General features: G+C 41.7%; 2 pseudogenes; both read left to right on the top strand.

The window, feature by feature from the left end:
• Positions 1 to 6,820: 6,820 nt before the first annotated feature.
• Positions 6,821 to 8,336, top strand: LOC114503823 (annotated as a pseudogene).
• A 346-nt stretch (positions 8,337 to 8,682) lies between these two features.
• LOC114503821 lies at positions 8,683 to 10,285 on the top strand (annotated as a pseudogene).
• Positions 10,286 to 16,462: the final 6,177 nt, after the last annotated feature.

Raw genomic sequence — 16,462 nt, 5'->3', positions numbered from 1 at the left:
AACTCTTCCCTCAAGGGGCTCATGCTTAGTAGGGAAGGTTAGTATGGGACGTACCCATTGCATGACAGAGGAAAGCTCAGAGGCGGCACCAGGGCCCTCCCAGACAATGTAGGTGATGCCTGCCCGATAGCCAGGGGACTCAGTAGATAAAGTAAGGCCTTCTAAAGCCATTGAGATGGGCTCAGCCTCCCACAGCTGAAGTCATGGGGGGCCAACAGGAGGATCAGCTTCAATGGGGTGGGGGTGGTTTTACAATCACAGGAATGTCCAGAGTGGGTGGGCTGAAGGGTGACCTCCCTATCACCCTGTAGGAAAGTGAGGCCAGGCTAGCACCTGTTGAGACAGGTAACTCCATTTGCCCATTGTCCCATGTTTGCAGAGGAGGAGCAGTGAACTCCAAGGAGTAAGAGGGGATGGGTCACAACCAGGTGAGTCTCCTTTTGGTGGCACCGTAAGCATTAGCACTGAGATAGAGCGGCTGTCCTGGAAGGATTTATAACTCCCTATTTCAAGGTCTTATCGTAACTAGGCTCTTTCTCAATCGCAACATGTCAGGGATAGGGGAGTGGGCAGGTCAGGACGGACTACAGAACAGTGCTGGGGGCGGTGAAACCTAGTAGAAATGCGTACACTTGGTTGTAGCAGATAAAGGAGTTTAGGAGTGAGGGGGGTGGAGAGAGGCATGCGGAGCTGTTCATGGCTAATATTGTATGGGACATTGAACCGGTTAATTATAATGCTCTATTTCCTACCTAATTCCCTATGGCCAGGCCCGAAAGGTCACAAACATGCTTTGGAATGTAGTGACATCCTGAGGCAAGCCCAGAGAGCCAGCCCAGTGGGAAGCATTGTCTTACCCAGGCTTCTGTTCTCTAGAAGTTTCTCCCTGACCCTCGGTGTTCCTCACCAAGTACATTTTATTGCTGGGGGGAAGGGAGCAGTATCTCTGGTCTACCTGTAGCTTCCGACTCAGACACACAGCAGAGCTGTCCCTGGAGAAAGGCAAACTGCTTTGCTGGTGGGTGAGAGGGGAGGGCAGGTGTGTGCAGGAGGCAGGGAGCCGGGAAGCAGGGGGGCAGCTGGTGGAGCATGAGGAGGGAAGGAGGAACTCTGCAAGTGGGAACCTCAGGCCCACGGCTGCTAAAGGCACCAGTGCCGCCTTTGGATGCCTCTCCCCGCCTTCCAGTCTTCCCTTGACATCTATTCTTACCTGATGCCATGTGATAAAAACAGGTGCCCAAGGGAAACAGCACACCTGCAGTTTGCCCTGGACCACACCCCAGGAGGCCACCTTGAAGGGAGGGCACTAGGTGTTTCCTTCTGCTGCATCCCTGTCCCAGGCTTTTCTGGACTCAGCCTGGTCTGCACTCTGCTCCTAGGTGGGACTGTGGGCTCAGCCAGAGCTGAAAGATGTCCCTCAAAAGCCCCCACAGCCTGCCTCCCTCCTCCTGCTTCTCTGGAGACATCAAACACCCCAGGACCGGGCTGATTGGCCCAGTTAACAAACACAGCCAGGCTTGGGGGAGGCTTGCAGGCCTCTCCCCAGCCTCCCAACTCCAGCCTGAGCAATTCCCCTGGGACTTCAAAGCCAGCTGCTTGTTTGCCTGGCCACAGAGCAGCAACAATGCTTTCCCTTTGACCTAAGAAAGCATCTCTGACAGAGGACTGCTGGCCAGGGGCCCAAACAGAGCACAGAACTCTGCCTAGGGGCTGTGAGGTAGGCATTTCTGCCAGCCTTCTTCACCAGCCCAAGACCAGGCCATGTGTTGGGCAGACCTGATGGAACTATGTCCCCAGGCCCCTGTATGAATCTCTGGAAAGACTGCCCCACGGGGACTCAGTTCAAGGCGGGCAGGCTCCCCAAGACCCCTGCTGGGTATAAGTGGCCCATGCCCTTACTGCTCCCCTGGAGGCACCCTTGCTTCCAGGGACTGCTTGCTCATCACAGAACGTGGCAGTGTGGTGTGTGTACTTGCCCATGCCAGATGTGTGTGTGTGTGTGTGGCCGTACACGCATGTGTGCACATCCCAGTGATCCCAGATTCTGTAGGAACTATGCCCTTGACTTATATTCTGAAAACACATTTTTATGTTTGATCTGGTGTATGAATGCTGTACGAGAAGCAGTAAACGAAATCAGCCAGTCTGCACACGAGATGAAGAAACCTGTCTTAAGACTTACCCTTCGGCTAACTTCCCAAGTCAGTGATGACTTACTCCTACTTTCAGACGCCCTCACTTTGGGGCTTGAAAATCGATTCCAGGTTATAGCATCCAGCACCCATTTTGACCTTTAACAAGATTTTTTGGTAATAACTATGAAGATGATGCTTGTTCCCTGGTGAGTGGCCCGTGCACAGCCTCTGTCCCATGCAGAAGAGGACATGGAGCGCATCCAGTGCAGCTCTTTCTGGAGGTAGAGGCCCCGCCACAGACACTGTGTAGGGCAGGGGAGGTGTGCGGGCCCAAAGTCAGCCAGAGCCGGGTTCGCCTTCCAGTTCTGCCTCTTACTCCCTACGTCAACCTGAGGACATTATTTAACATTCGGATCCTACATTTCTTCATCTGTAAAGAGACTAAAACCTACTGGAAGATTCTGCCCTAAGAAAGTAACATTCTTGGTGATTCTAATAAGAGGAATCTTCCTGGTCAGGTGGCTCAGTTGGTTGGAGTGTCATCTCATACACCGTGCCCCCCCCCCCCAAAAAAAGATTGTGGTTTGATTCACAGTCAGGGCACATACCTAGATTGCCAGCTCCATCCCCAGTCAGGGCATATATAGGAAGCAAACAATCGATGTTTCTTTCTCACATCAATGTTTCTCTTTCTCTCTCTCCTCCCTCTCTCTCTAAATTCAGTAAACATATCCTCAGGTGAAAAATTTTCTTTTTAAAAATTGAAAAAAAGAGACAAAGAAAAAAAGCATAGGACAGAAAATAAAATAAGAGTACCAATCCGGGAGGTCCAATATCTAAATTTAGGAGTTTCAGAAAGAGAGAGCAGAGGAAACTGACGAGAGGAAATTCTCAGATAAATAATCCAAGAGAAACTTCTCAAAATAAGATAACTTCCAGGGGGAAAGGGCCCACCAAGCATCCAGCATATTGCATGAAGACATATCCATCCATCTTACATGTTATTAAACATGAAAAAACACAGAATGGATTCAAACCAACTTCAGCAAAGCTGTTACTTCTGAAGTACGAGAAAGGAACAGGAGTAAGGAGAAATACAAGGTGGGTTTCAACTAAATCTGTAATTGTTCTTTTAAAAAACAGAATATGGCAAAATGTTAACTTTTACTAAATATGGGTAGTGGTACATGAATACCTGTATTATTCTCTGAGCTGTTTTATGTTTTATAATTGAAATGTAAATGCAATGGGGCTCAGAAAAATATATGAGAATAATCATAATACCCAAAAACTGAAAAAAAATCAAATATCCATTAGGGGAAAATGGATAAGTTATAGTACATTCATACACTGGAGTAGTATTCAGTAAAAAGGAATGAACTATTGATACATAAACAATGTGGATGAATTCCAAAAAAACATGTTTAACAAAAGGAGCCTGATACAAAATTGTGTGAAACCTAAAACAAATCTAGGGTAACTGAGCCAGACTTGCCTAGATTGAGGGACTGAATGAAAAAGAGCAAGAGGGAACTTTCTGGGGTGATAAACTTCTGTGTCTTGTTTTCAGTGGATGCTACATGGGTGTATCCAATTACCAAAACTCATTGAACTGAGCACTTATGATGTGTCATTTGGTCGTTTGTAAATTAAACTTCAATAATGAATGAATGAATGAATGAATGAATGAAGTGGGAAGAATAGGTGATGGAAGGGAGCTTCAAAATTAAATTTGGGGTAAAAGCGTATAGTCTCCACTCTGTGACCCGATGGGGTTCATAAGTAAAGCCCTGTTGCGGGAAAGGAAAGCCAGTGTTCATAAATAATTATGTTTCTTTTGAATTTTCATCGTTTTATCTGCTCCGGAGTCCACATAAAACAGCACCAGAGTGATGGGCTGTTTCAGAACTCTGGGAAGAGCAAGACAAACAGGTTCTGTTCAGCTACACAAACATTAAAAAGAAAATTCACGGAACTCAGACCTCATCTTGGCCAACCTCCATCTGATCCATGAATCTCCTTTACAACAGGTAAGCCAGTCTTACGCTCGAACCTCTGCAGTAACAAAGAGCTCCCTCCTTCCCAGAAATAATACCAAACAACAACGACGGCTAACTTTCCGAGTGCCAATGATGCGCTCGGCACTGGCGAAGCCCTTGGCTCATTCCAAATGCGGACAGCCGCGTCTGTGGAAAGTTCAGACAGAGCTCCACCATTTCCCTTCTATCTTCACAGTCCTCTTACCTGAGGGGGAGTGAGAGTTTTTATCTTGGAATGGGCTGCCCATGGAGATTATAGGGGAGGACAGAGTTGACATTCATCCTTACATGTTTATCATCATGAACACAGTCTACACTGGGCTCTAAAGGTATAGCAACAGTAATAGCAGTAGTTAAAATTTGTTGAAGCATATGCTCAATTTCCATGCACTTACCTCATTTCATCCACATAATAACCCTGTTTTTCTACAGATAAGCAAAGAAAGATTCACTTTGAAAGATTTACCATCTTAAGGCCCAGAGCTGGTAGCCCACATTCTCACCCAGCTGTCTGACCCAGAAGCTGAGCTGTTACCCACAGCAGTCTGCACATGTTTTCAAAGCTAGTATGTTTCTGGGAAGAGTGTAATGGAAACATCTCTGAACTGCAGGTGAGAAGACCTAAATTCTGCTCCCTTGTCCACTACTTTCTCTGTGGGTTTGAGCAAATTGTTTTCTTCATTGCATTTAGTATGAGACAAGAGAGGTGGATTTGATGATCCCCAAAGCCCAGGCCTAACTCTGATAATCTACATGTTCCAAACTAAAGGTGTCTATAATCTTTTCTCATCTGGAATGTGCCTCGCATAACATTTTCTAGGGCATCCAATTAACATACAGAGATGGTGATGATGATGATGGGAATGATGATGGAATGCATGAATGAATGAATGAATGAATGAATAAAGTGGAATCTTTAGCATTTTCCTTTGCAGAAGGCTGCCCCTGGTCAGCTGTTTCAGGAGGAGAGAGTACTCATCTCACTTCTCAGTTTCAGCTGCCTTCCACCACTGGCCTCCAATCTCAGGGATTAAATAAATAAAGGCAGCTTCAACCCCAGAGCTTTCTCTCAAGGCCCAGCTGTAGGCTGGAAGCAGAAAGTGAATATGCACAGAGTGGCCAATTAGTTTACTGAGTGCCCTGATGACCTCTGACCCCTGCTGGGCCACCCCATCCATTAGCTGTCCTCTTCCCCCTCCACCCTCCTCTCTCTCAGTTTGCATCGTTGTCCCGCCATTCTCTTTCAGCAAAGAAACATGCTCAGGCATTCAGCCAGCCGCTTCCACTTTCTGTTCTTTTGTCTGCTCCCTCTGTTGCCCTTGTTGCTAACCTGGTCACCACTCCTTGACCCCACGGCTGGTCTCTTCCCTCCTGGGGATGGGGAGGGTCAGTATTCCACCGCATGTCTTGCTGGGAGAAGAAGACAAGCTCTTACCTTTCCCTTTCACTTGGGTTTCACTCCACAAACTTGAGTGTTAATCCTAATCCTCACTGCAAGGAAGTCTGTAATGCTTTCTCTGGGATAACGATTTCTTTCAAAGGCACATGTTTTGAAAAGTCTGTGCAGGTGAAGGCAGGAGCATGTTCCTTTGACGTGTTGGCTGATTCTCTCTGAAATTGGTGGGGGGAGTATATTTTGATTGAGAGGGGAAAGGCTAGTTCAAGATTATGGGTGTGCGAGTACATATTTGTGAAAAACTATAAAGCCATCATCAAAAGGCAAACATAAACTAATATTAACAGACTTGAGAAAAGCCTTCCAATTATTGATTGCCTCTGCTAATTCTTTAGAATTCTAGCTCAGAGAGCAAGGGAACTGGTGGTGAATTTATTAGAAAAGGGCAAGCTCTCAGAGTCAGACCCCTGCATTTCAATCGAGGTCCTGCCTCTTGTCGACTGAGAGACTGTGGGCAGTCAGAGTGGCTTCCAGCGTTCTGGGTGCATTCCAGGAGCCAAGTGCTTTACACACTGCACCTCATTTAACGCTCATGATAAGCAGTGAGGTAGATGTTATCGTTAATTATCATCTCCATGTTACAAATAAGAAATGGAGGTTAAGATAAATTTAATTATTTGTTCAGGGATATATAAATAATGAATGGCAGGAAAGAAACATGCATGAGGTATACATAACTCCAGAGTTGTTAACTGCAGTACCATACTTCATCCAAGTTATAATTTCCTAAGCTGATCTTTAGACATTATACAAGTGAGCTTCAGTTTCCTGCCCTGTAAAATACTCATCTGTAAAGTGGCTAAGAGGAGTGATTAAGCAGTCCTGCATGTTAACTATATTCCAGGCATTTTTCTAAATGCTGACATAGCTTATCTCATTTAAGCCTCACAAGTTTCTAATAAATTGGAACTATTTTTATCCCCACTTTACAGAGGAGGGAACTGAGGCTTAGAGAGGTTAAGAAACTAACCCAGATCACACACAGCTAGTAAGTAGTGAGGCTGGATTCTAATCTGAGCCTGTTTGACTCTACAGCTCATGCTTTTTTACATTCCATTCTACTGCCTCAAAAAGGCATACTGAGGAAGTTATGGTATGCACGTACACACGTGCACACACACAGAGTATATACGCAAAGACTGCTTCAGGAAGGAGGGGACCAATGCCAACCCAGAGTAACAGAGACAGCTTTCCAAGAATGTAGAGAAAAATCACTTGATGGAAGGTCACTTTAATGCCAGAAAGGTTCAGAAATACATCTGTTTCATAAAATGAGGGACATCCTAATCACATATTAATGTTTATGTGGAAGAAGCGGCAGAGTCCTTGTCATAAATATGTCTAATCAATGGTGAGGCAGGTCTTTTAACTCTCTAAGCCACACCACGGTTGTCAGCAAGAACAAGTGACTTATGAAGGCAGCAAAGAGGGAGCCAAGAAGAACATGGTTGGCCCATTTTTTAAAGAAAGATTGTTGTGATGTGAAAGCACCAGCTATGTTCAATATAAGAAATAGTGGAAATACTCTAGTCATGAGAACTCAAGGAACCAAATCACATCAGATGGTCTCAGCGTCGTGTTTTTGAAAGCGAACTTAGCTGATGTGCACAATGATGAAGCTGCATTTAGAAAATTCAAGCTAATTACTGAGGATGTGCAGGGCAAAAGCAGCCCAACTAATTCCCATGGTGTGGATCTTACCCAGGACAAAATGTGCTCCATGGTCAACAAATGGCAGAACGTGATTGAAGCTCATGTTGATGTCTAGACTACTGATGGGTATTTGCTTCATCTGTTAGGTGTTGATTTTACCAAAAAAAAAAAAACATAACAATCAGATTTGAAAAGACCTTTTATGCTCAGCATCAACAGGTCCACCAAATCCAGAAAAGATTATGGAAAACAGGGCCCGAGAAATGCAGACAAATGATTTGAAAAAAGTGGTTAATAAATTGCTTCTAAACAGTGTTGGAAAAGACATAGAAAAAGCTTGACAATCTATTTATTCACTCCATGATCTCTTTGTGAGAAAATTTAGAATACTGAATAAGCTCAAGTTTGAATTGGGAAAACTCATGGAGCTTAATAGTGAAGGTAGCAGTTTTGAAAAGCTACTAGGAGTGAGACAGATGCTGAAGTTGAACAAGCTGATGGATATAAACCCCAGTCCAAGAATCTGCTTAAATTTGGACTTTTTAAAAAGATTTTATTTATTTATTTTTAGAGAGGGAAGGGAAAGAGAAAGAGAGAGAGAAACATCAATGTGCGGTTGCTGGGGGTCATAGCCTGCAACCCAGGCATGTACCTTGACTGGGAATTGAACCTGCAACACTTTGGTTCGAAGCCCACGCTCAATCCACTGAGCTATGCCAGCCAGGGCTAAATTTGGACTTTTAATGGTGACCAATAAAAATCCTATTTGTGGAAAAAAATAGTAAGGCAGGTACCATATCTGACTCATCTTGGTACTACTTGCCCCCTTCCTTTCCCTTCTTTCCCCAATAGCATCTACAGAAGTGTCTTGCACATAATCAGCAGTCATTTGGTAGCTTTTTCCTAAATGAACAAGTGAATGATACCTCAGGAAGGATTTGGTTGGGAATAAATGGCTTTCCCAGTTCAGGGGCTTCTATAGCCTTGCAGCTGAAAGACCCTGTTCCCTCTCCTCTTTCTCCCTGCAGCTCCTCTGACAAGCCCACAGGCTGAGTGATAGGGAGCCCACTGTACCAGAGATGATTTATGGTTCTTTGTTATACAAACACTTTCTCATTCCTCCCCATCCTCTTTCTGCCAATTCATCATGACACTTAAATGAAACTTTAGATAGTGTACTATGACTCACAGTCTTTAAGACAATTGCTCAGGACACTTGAACAACAATAGAGCTAGTATTCAGCTCTATCAAAAGACCACCTCTCCATTGGGATTATCTTAGATTTCTCTGCTTTTCTCAAAGGCCCAAAGAAAGAATGCCTTTATTTCTACCTTTAAAAAGTCCTAAGTACCAGCCTGAGCAGTGAAAAGAAAGAGGAAGACGTGCATGTAACTGACTATGGAAGGTGATGCTCTGTAATCTCTCTCTTCAAAATTAAAATAATAGAGGCCCCAAGGAAAGTATGCTCGCAGTATTTCAGTCTGGGTTACTAAAATAACTTTGCAAAGATCCCTCTCAGAGGTGTTTTACTCATTGCCCTGGGACCCATAGCTTTGTTTTGTCAATCTGCCATCAAAATGCTGATGGCAAAGTGAAGTGAAACTTTTTTTGATTTTTCATGCTTTTAATATAAGCAGAAGGTACATTAATCAAAGTAAACCATTGGTCGTGGCTATGCAGTCAAACAGGGTGAGCATTTCCTTCCATCTGTCTATCTTTAAGCCTATTTCAGTCATATCACTCAGGAGATACTATATCCTGGCATTATCTTGATTGTGTCAATAGAACGGGGACTAATTCTTAGGCAAAAATGATGTACACTAACTCTAACACAAGATCATATAAAATGGGCAGTTTCTATTTTGTTTATTGATTGTCATATATCATCACCTTATTGTAAGAAGATCTATAGCTGTTAGATACTAACATGCTATACATGATTTGTTGCATGAATTTTTATAACCCAGATGAGTAAGTGATGCCTTCTAATTTCTCACTGCGCAGTGCTGAATAAACTCACTGGGGCTCTCTGTCTCATTTCCCCTCTGTATACAATCAGGAGAATGTTTTGGTTCCTCTCCTCCTAAAAGACAGAAAACTCAAAATGCAGTGTGAACAACAAAGAGATATTGCATAACATAGTATGTTCAAAAAATTTAGGCATTCATCTTAATTTCAGTGAACCACATCATACTTGAAAGGTACTATGGGATATCAAACAATATTCTTTTACAAAACAATCAAGTTCCTTGAATACCAGTTTAGAACATTCAAAATTTCAAGTAATAAATTTGCTTAAAAGAGAGGTCAAATTAAACTTGCAAAGTTCCTTGAGTTCACCCTATGCAGTTGGTGTTATATTTTTATTACACATATTATCCACTGAAACATTTATCATGTACTGTCCTTGCTTTTCACTCCTTCAATGCGAGCATTTACCTTTGACCTATATGAGATTAATATTTTATTGGTCGCGCCAGGTGATTATGTTTCTGTTTTGTTATCTGTAAAATAGAAGTATATTCCAAAGCAATTAGACAAAACAGAATAAAAGACATGCATTGTATTTACTTTCTTCCTGACTTGGGTCCTGCATAGTGGTTCCCACAAAGAAAAGTGTCAAGAAGAAGGGCCATTTTGCCATCAGTGAGGCAGTAACCAGAGAATACATCATCAACGTTCATAAGCACATCCACAGAGTGGGTGTCAGGAAGCGTGCCCCTCGGGGCAGAGTTCCAGAAACTGGCTGTGCAGGAGATGGGAACTCCAGGTGTGCACACTGACACCGGGATCAGCAAAGCCGTCTGGGTCACAGGAACAAGGAATGTCTCGTACCGTATCCGAGTGAGTGCCACTGCCCAGAAAACGTAATGAGGATGAAGATTCACCAAACAAGCTCTATACGTTGGTTGCCTACATACCTTTCACCACTTTTAAAAATCTACAAACAGTTAATGTAGATGAGAACTAACTGCTGATTGTTGAATAAAGTTATAAAACTGACACCAAAAAAGAAATGCATTGAAAAGATACATGGAGAACAAGATTTTAAAATAATAACTCTCTATAGAATTTAACATTCATACTAATTATTAAATATCAAATATAACCATCTGATCTTTATTTCTCCAAAAATTTTGTCCTCAAAACTGAGTAATAATTCTGTGTTAGATCCACAGTTCTCAAACTCGTGCCCCAAGGCACCTCAGGGTGCCACAGTAGCAAGCCCATGGGGTGACAAAATATTTTAAATTTTCAAGGGCAACACCTTTGTTGAAATTATGTGAGATCATGGTTACAACATTAAAATGCTATCCTTTTGGTGACATCATATCTTTTAAAAGCTGGATTTCCTGCAGTTGCTGTGACGAAAAGCGAGTACTGTATGAACATCAGTGTGGAACAGGAAATGAGTATGGCAGTGTCTAATCTGAGTTCAAGGTCTGAGATGTATGCAGCCCAACAGGCTCATACATCCCATTAGCAAGTAATGGTGATTATTTAAAAACAAAAGAAGAATACTATTTTCTCCTTCAGCTGATATGTATTTTTCAATGGCTACTAAATTGTGAAATCATAGATATGTGTTAAGATATTTGATTCTAACAACTTAATCAATGAAATTATTAGGTATTTCTTTTGGCCTGAGTTGCCATAAAAATGACTGGGACAGTAAGAGCATAATTAATGGAGAAGTTTGAGAGCGTTGTTTTTCTCAACTGTAAACTGAGTCTAATAATAGTATCTACTACACAGGGTTGTGGTGAGATGAAGTGGATTAATGTATGAATGATATTTAGAATGATACCTTTCAAATCACCAGGACAGTTCTTTCAATGATCATACACTTATCTCTATGTGATAGAAAAAAAAACAGTTTTGGGGTACGCATCAGTAACAATAAAACTTTATAACTGCCATCATAATTAGAAATTCCTACTTAAATTTACCATCTAGGAAGAGAACAGAAATTATCCCATTTCCTTATTTTTTATTACTTGATTTTTAGGTTTCCTAGGATTGAAATCTTTATCCACTCTTTTTTTTTTTAATAACTAGAACATAGAATTTATTCCTGGTGCATAATAGAGTTTGTAAAAAGTACTATCAAAAACTCTTTTCCAAAGGTTTACAGCTTTACGAAAACAGAACATGTATATTTTTAAATTTGCTGAAGGAAACATTTAATGAGGTTTTTGTCCTTGCACCACCCCCTACTCCCAGTGATGGCTTTCCACAGCTGTTCTGCTAAGGAGGCAGGTGGCATTAACTTGTTGTACACTGGATTACATACAGCCTTTTGTCCTTCTGTAGCTGAACATCTTCCTAGGAAATGCTTTCATTACTTCTATTTTTGACATTTTATTTTGCTAGAACTTCAAACTTATAGAACATTTGTAAAAAATAGAACAAAAACACATTCTGTAAATCTCTCACAAAGATTCCCCAAATATTGGTATTAACTCATCTATTTTATCATTTACTTAGATCATTTTGTTACATGGTATCTGCCAAATTTCTCCTCTGTAGTAGTTACTACTTTTCTCTGTGTAATTGAGGATTATCTTGGTAGAGAGCAATGCTTTGTTACAATGTAAAGATCCTGTTCTTATCCAGATTTTCACCCATTGAGTTTCTCATTCCGTCATCCATTCTACATTTAGTAGTTGTCACAAATGGCAAGATTTCATTCTTTTTTGGCTAAGTAATATTCCACTGTGCATTTGTACCACATCTTCCTTATCCACTCATCGGTCAGCGGAACTTAGATTGCTTCCATGTCTTGGCTACTGTAAGTGATGCTGCAGTGAACACAGGGATGCGTATATCTTTTTGAATTAGTGTTTTTGATCTCTTCAGATAAATACCCAGAAGTAGAATTGCTGGGTCATATGTTCGTTCTAGCTTTAATTTTTTAAGAACCTCCATTTGGTTTCCATAGTGGCTGTACCAATTTACAATCCCACCAGCAGTGCACAGGGGTTGCCTTTTTCTTCACATCTTCACCAGCACTTGGTTTTTAAATTTAATTTTATTGATTTGAGATAGAGAGAGAGAAACACTAATTTGTCGTTCCACTTATTTATGCATTTATTGGTTGATTCTTGTACATGCACTGACCAAAGATTGAACCTGCAACCTTGGTGTATCGGGATGACACTCTAACCAACTGACCTACCTGGCCAGGGTCCTCACCAGCTCTTGTGGGCTGGTTTATTGATAATAACCCTTCTGACACGTGTGAGGTGATATCTCACTGTGGGTTTGATTCGCACTTTCCTTATGATTAGTGATGATGAGCAGCTTTTCATGGTTATGTTGGACATTTGCTATGTTGGTTTTGTCCTCTTTGGAGAAATGTCTGTTTATGTCCTCTGCCCACTTTTTAATCAGACTGTGTTTTTTTGATACGTGTATGAGTTATTTATATATTTTTGATATTAACCTCTTATTACATATATCATTCATAAATATCTTTTCTTACTATCTTAATATAATGTTCAAGACTCATTTTATTCTTTTTTTAATATATTTCATTGATTATGCTATTACAGTTGTCCCATTTCCCCCTTCACTCCCCTCCACCCTGTACCCCCTCTCCCACCCATGTTCCCCCCCTTTAGTCCATGTCCATGTGTCATACTTATGAGTTCTTTAGCTTCTACATTTCCCATACTATTCTTGCCCTCCCCCTATCTATTTTCAACCTACATTCTATGCTACTTATTCTCTATACCCTTTCCCCCCTCTCTCCTCCTCCCACCCCTACTGCTTCTACATTCTTTAGCTTCTACATTTCCCATACTATTCTTGCCCTCCCCCTATCTATTTTCAACCTACATTCTATGCTACTTATTCTCTATACCCTTTCCCCCCCTCTCTCCTCCTCCCACCCCTACTGCTAGCCCCCCATGTGCCCTCCATTTCTGTGGTTCTGTTCCTATTCTAGTTGTTTGCTTAGTTTCTTTTGGTTTTGCTTTAGGTGTGGTTGTTAATAATTGTGAGTTTGCTGTCCTTTTACTATACATGTCTTTTCTTTATCTTCTTTTCTTAGACAAGTCCCTTTAGCATTTCATAAAGTAAGGGCTTGGTGATGATGAACTCCTTTAATTTGACCTTATCTGAAAAGCACTTTATCTTCTCTTCCATTCTAAATGAGAGCTTTGCTGGATAGAGCAATCTGGGATATAGGTCCTTGTCTTTCATGACTTGGAATATTTCTTTCCAGCCCCTTCTTGCCTGTAAGGTCTCTTTGGAGAAATCAGCTGACAGTGTGATGGGAACTCCTTTGTAGGTGACTGTCCCCTTATCTCTTGCTGCTTCTAGGATTCTCTCCTTCGTTTTTACCTTGGCTAATGTAATTATGATGTGCCTTGGTGTGTTTCTTCTTGGGTCCAACTTCTTTGGGGCTCTCTGCGCTCCTTGGACTTCTTGGAAGACTGTTCCCTTTGCCAGTTTGGGAAGTTCTCTTTTATTATTTGTTCAAATAACTTTTCCACTTGTTGGTCTTCCCTTCTGGTACCCCTATAATTCGGATGTTGGAACGTTTAAAGGTGTCCTCGATGGTCTTAAACTTTTCTTCGATTTTTTTGAATTCTTATTTCATCATGCTTTCCTGCTTGGTTGATTCTATCTTCCTTCTGGTCCACTGTGTGTTTTGAGACTCAGATTCCTTCCTTTCACTATTGGCTCTCCTCCGTATATCTTCCTGCATCCCTTTTATGGCAATCTGCATTTTTTCATGTAATTTGCATCCAAAATCAACCAGTTCCGTGAGCTTCCTGATCACCAGTGTTTTGAACTGTGCGTCTGATAGATTGGCTATTTCTGATCACTCAAAAGGATGAGTCCTGGGGGACTGCTCTGTTCTGCTGGAAACATGTCTTATGTCTTTCCCTGTCTCTCCTATTATTTTATTTATTTATTTATTTTTTCTCTGGTCTGGTCGCTCTTGTTATGGTAGGTGCGGAGCTTAGGTGTTCACCGCGGCTGGGCGCCCCAGTCCGCTAGATTGTGACATTATATGTGGGCAGGGGCGGGAGCGGGGACAGGAGGGATCAATGGCGACCGTTCCGTTCTCCTGGAGCCAGTCACTTCCCTGGGCTTCCGGGCCGTGAGCTCTGCCCTGGTCCACATTACTGCCCCACTGATTCCCCAGCCGCTGCTTGGCTGCTTGCGTACTCAGGGATCACCGCTGCACCGCTGTGCTCCTGTGCCCCGATTGTTGTCGTGCCGATTTTGCGCCAAATTTCCCCCGACATACACACGCCTGCAACCTGCGCCAGCCTGCGCCCCGCTCAGCTCGTCGTCCCCTACCAGTCTGGATGTACGGGTCTATTTCAACTTCTTGGCTGTCCGACTTCCATTTAGATAAATCCTCTGACAGTTCTGATATTATGACTGCAAATCATTGTTGTAAATTATTGTTCTGTTCTTGGTTGTGCGAGGAAGTACGGTGCGTCCACCTATTCCTCCATCTTGCCAGAAGTCCTCCAAGACTCATTTTATTCTTTCCCAGCTCTAGCTCTAGAATCAGCCAATTCTGCAAGCAACTCAGGTTCCTTTTAGTACAAACGGAATTCAGAAACCAGGTTCTGCATGCTAGGTGTACTCATTGCTTCGGGGGTGTCGTTGCTTCTGGGCTTTCTCAGTGAACAGAGCTAGGATATATATGCATGCACACATCCAAAGTTATGTATATTAAAAACCATGAGTTCATACTGTCATGTGTAATTCTAATCCAATGCTATAGGATTAATTCTACTCTTCTCTCCTTCCATATTTGTAACTCTCTCTTCTCTCAGTGAGAATCTTGAATCCCATTGTCCATAATATATTTATTACTTATTTACCCAATTCTAGAATACACAGAAACTAGTTTTAAGATCGTTACTCCCAAGTGCCCCCCAACCATTGCAAAAAAACCCAATTAGGATTTAATATTCATTTGCAGTTCATTTTTTTCTTTAGTCTGAGAGTGTACAGTAAAATAAGTGTTATTCTAAAGTTACTTGGGTTATTTCCCCCTCTTCCCAAACACACCTGCTTTTCAGTCATTATATTATTCATTTGAAACTGTTGGGTTGGTTGATTTGTTTGTATTCCAATTTTAGGATTTCCCCTTTTGCATGTTTTGTTTTGTTTTAGGAGATGAATCATTAACATGTCTCCAAGAGATAGAACCACCCACAAAGGAATATTCAAGAGAAATATCGCTCTCTATCCTCTACTCAGTGCCTACCCTCCTCAACCTTTCAACCTCACTCCCACCCCCTCCCGTGAGTAGCCGGTCTCATTAGTTTCTTATTTATCTGTCCTGTTTCCCTTTTGGTAAAAAAAAAGTACATAATGTATTTTCCTACTTCTCTTTTTTCTTACATAAAAGACAGCATATTTAGATACTCTTTCATACTTTGCTAAAAATCTTTCCATATCAGCTTGCAGAAATCTTCCTCATCCTTTTTTTTTTACAGATGTATAGTGTTCTATTATGTGCTTGTACCAAAGTTCATCCAGCCGTCCCCTCTGCATGCACATTTAGATTGTCTCTAATATTGTGCAAATACATACAACGCTGCAATAATTAACCTTGTGCATATGCAGTTTCATACTGTTGGAGCTCTATATTTATGGTAAATTCCTAAAAGTAGGATTACTGGGCCAAAAGTGGACACTGAAGTTTTTTGGATACCTAGTAAATTTTTTTTTTAAGATTTTTTTATTTTTATTTTTAGAAAGGGAAGGGAGGGAGAAAGAGAGAGAGAGAGATAAACATCAATGTGCGGTTGCTGAGGGCCATGGCCTGCAACCCAGGGATGTGCCCTGACTGGGAATTGAACCTGCGATGCTTTGGTTCACAGCCTGAGCTCAATCCACTGAGCTACACCAGGCAGGCTGGATACCTAATAAGTTTTAACACAGAGATTTGAAGAATCTGTTGTGATAATGTTCATTACTGATTTGTCTATACAGATGTTTTGTTTTAGATTTTGAGCTATCAGATTTTGTATGTCTTTTATGCAGCACCATTATACCTTAACAAATGTGTTCCTGTGATTATAAGCAACCAATAACAAAATTCTTCCTAAGCAGTGTTAGATTTCATGTGTATTTATTAATTAGATTTTAGCTCCACGAGTAGTGATGTACAAAAATAACAGGGAAAATCCCTTAGATC

The sequence above is a fragment of the Phyllostomus discolor genome, chromosome 8 (genome assembly GCF_004126475.2).
Source record: "Phyllostomus discolor isolate MPI-MPIP mPhyDis1 chromosome 8, mPhyDis1.pri.v3, whole genome shotgun sequence".
Taxonomy (NCBI): Eukaryota; Metazoa; Chordata; class Mammalia; order Chiroptera; family Phyllostomidae; genus Phyllostomus; species Phyllostomus discolor.
Note: the sequence above shows the minus strand (reverse complement) of the source record. Positions and strands in the feature narration are given on the sequence as shown.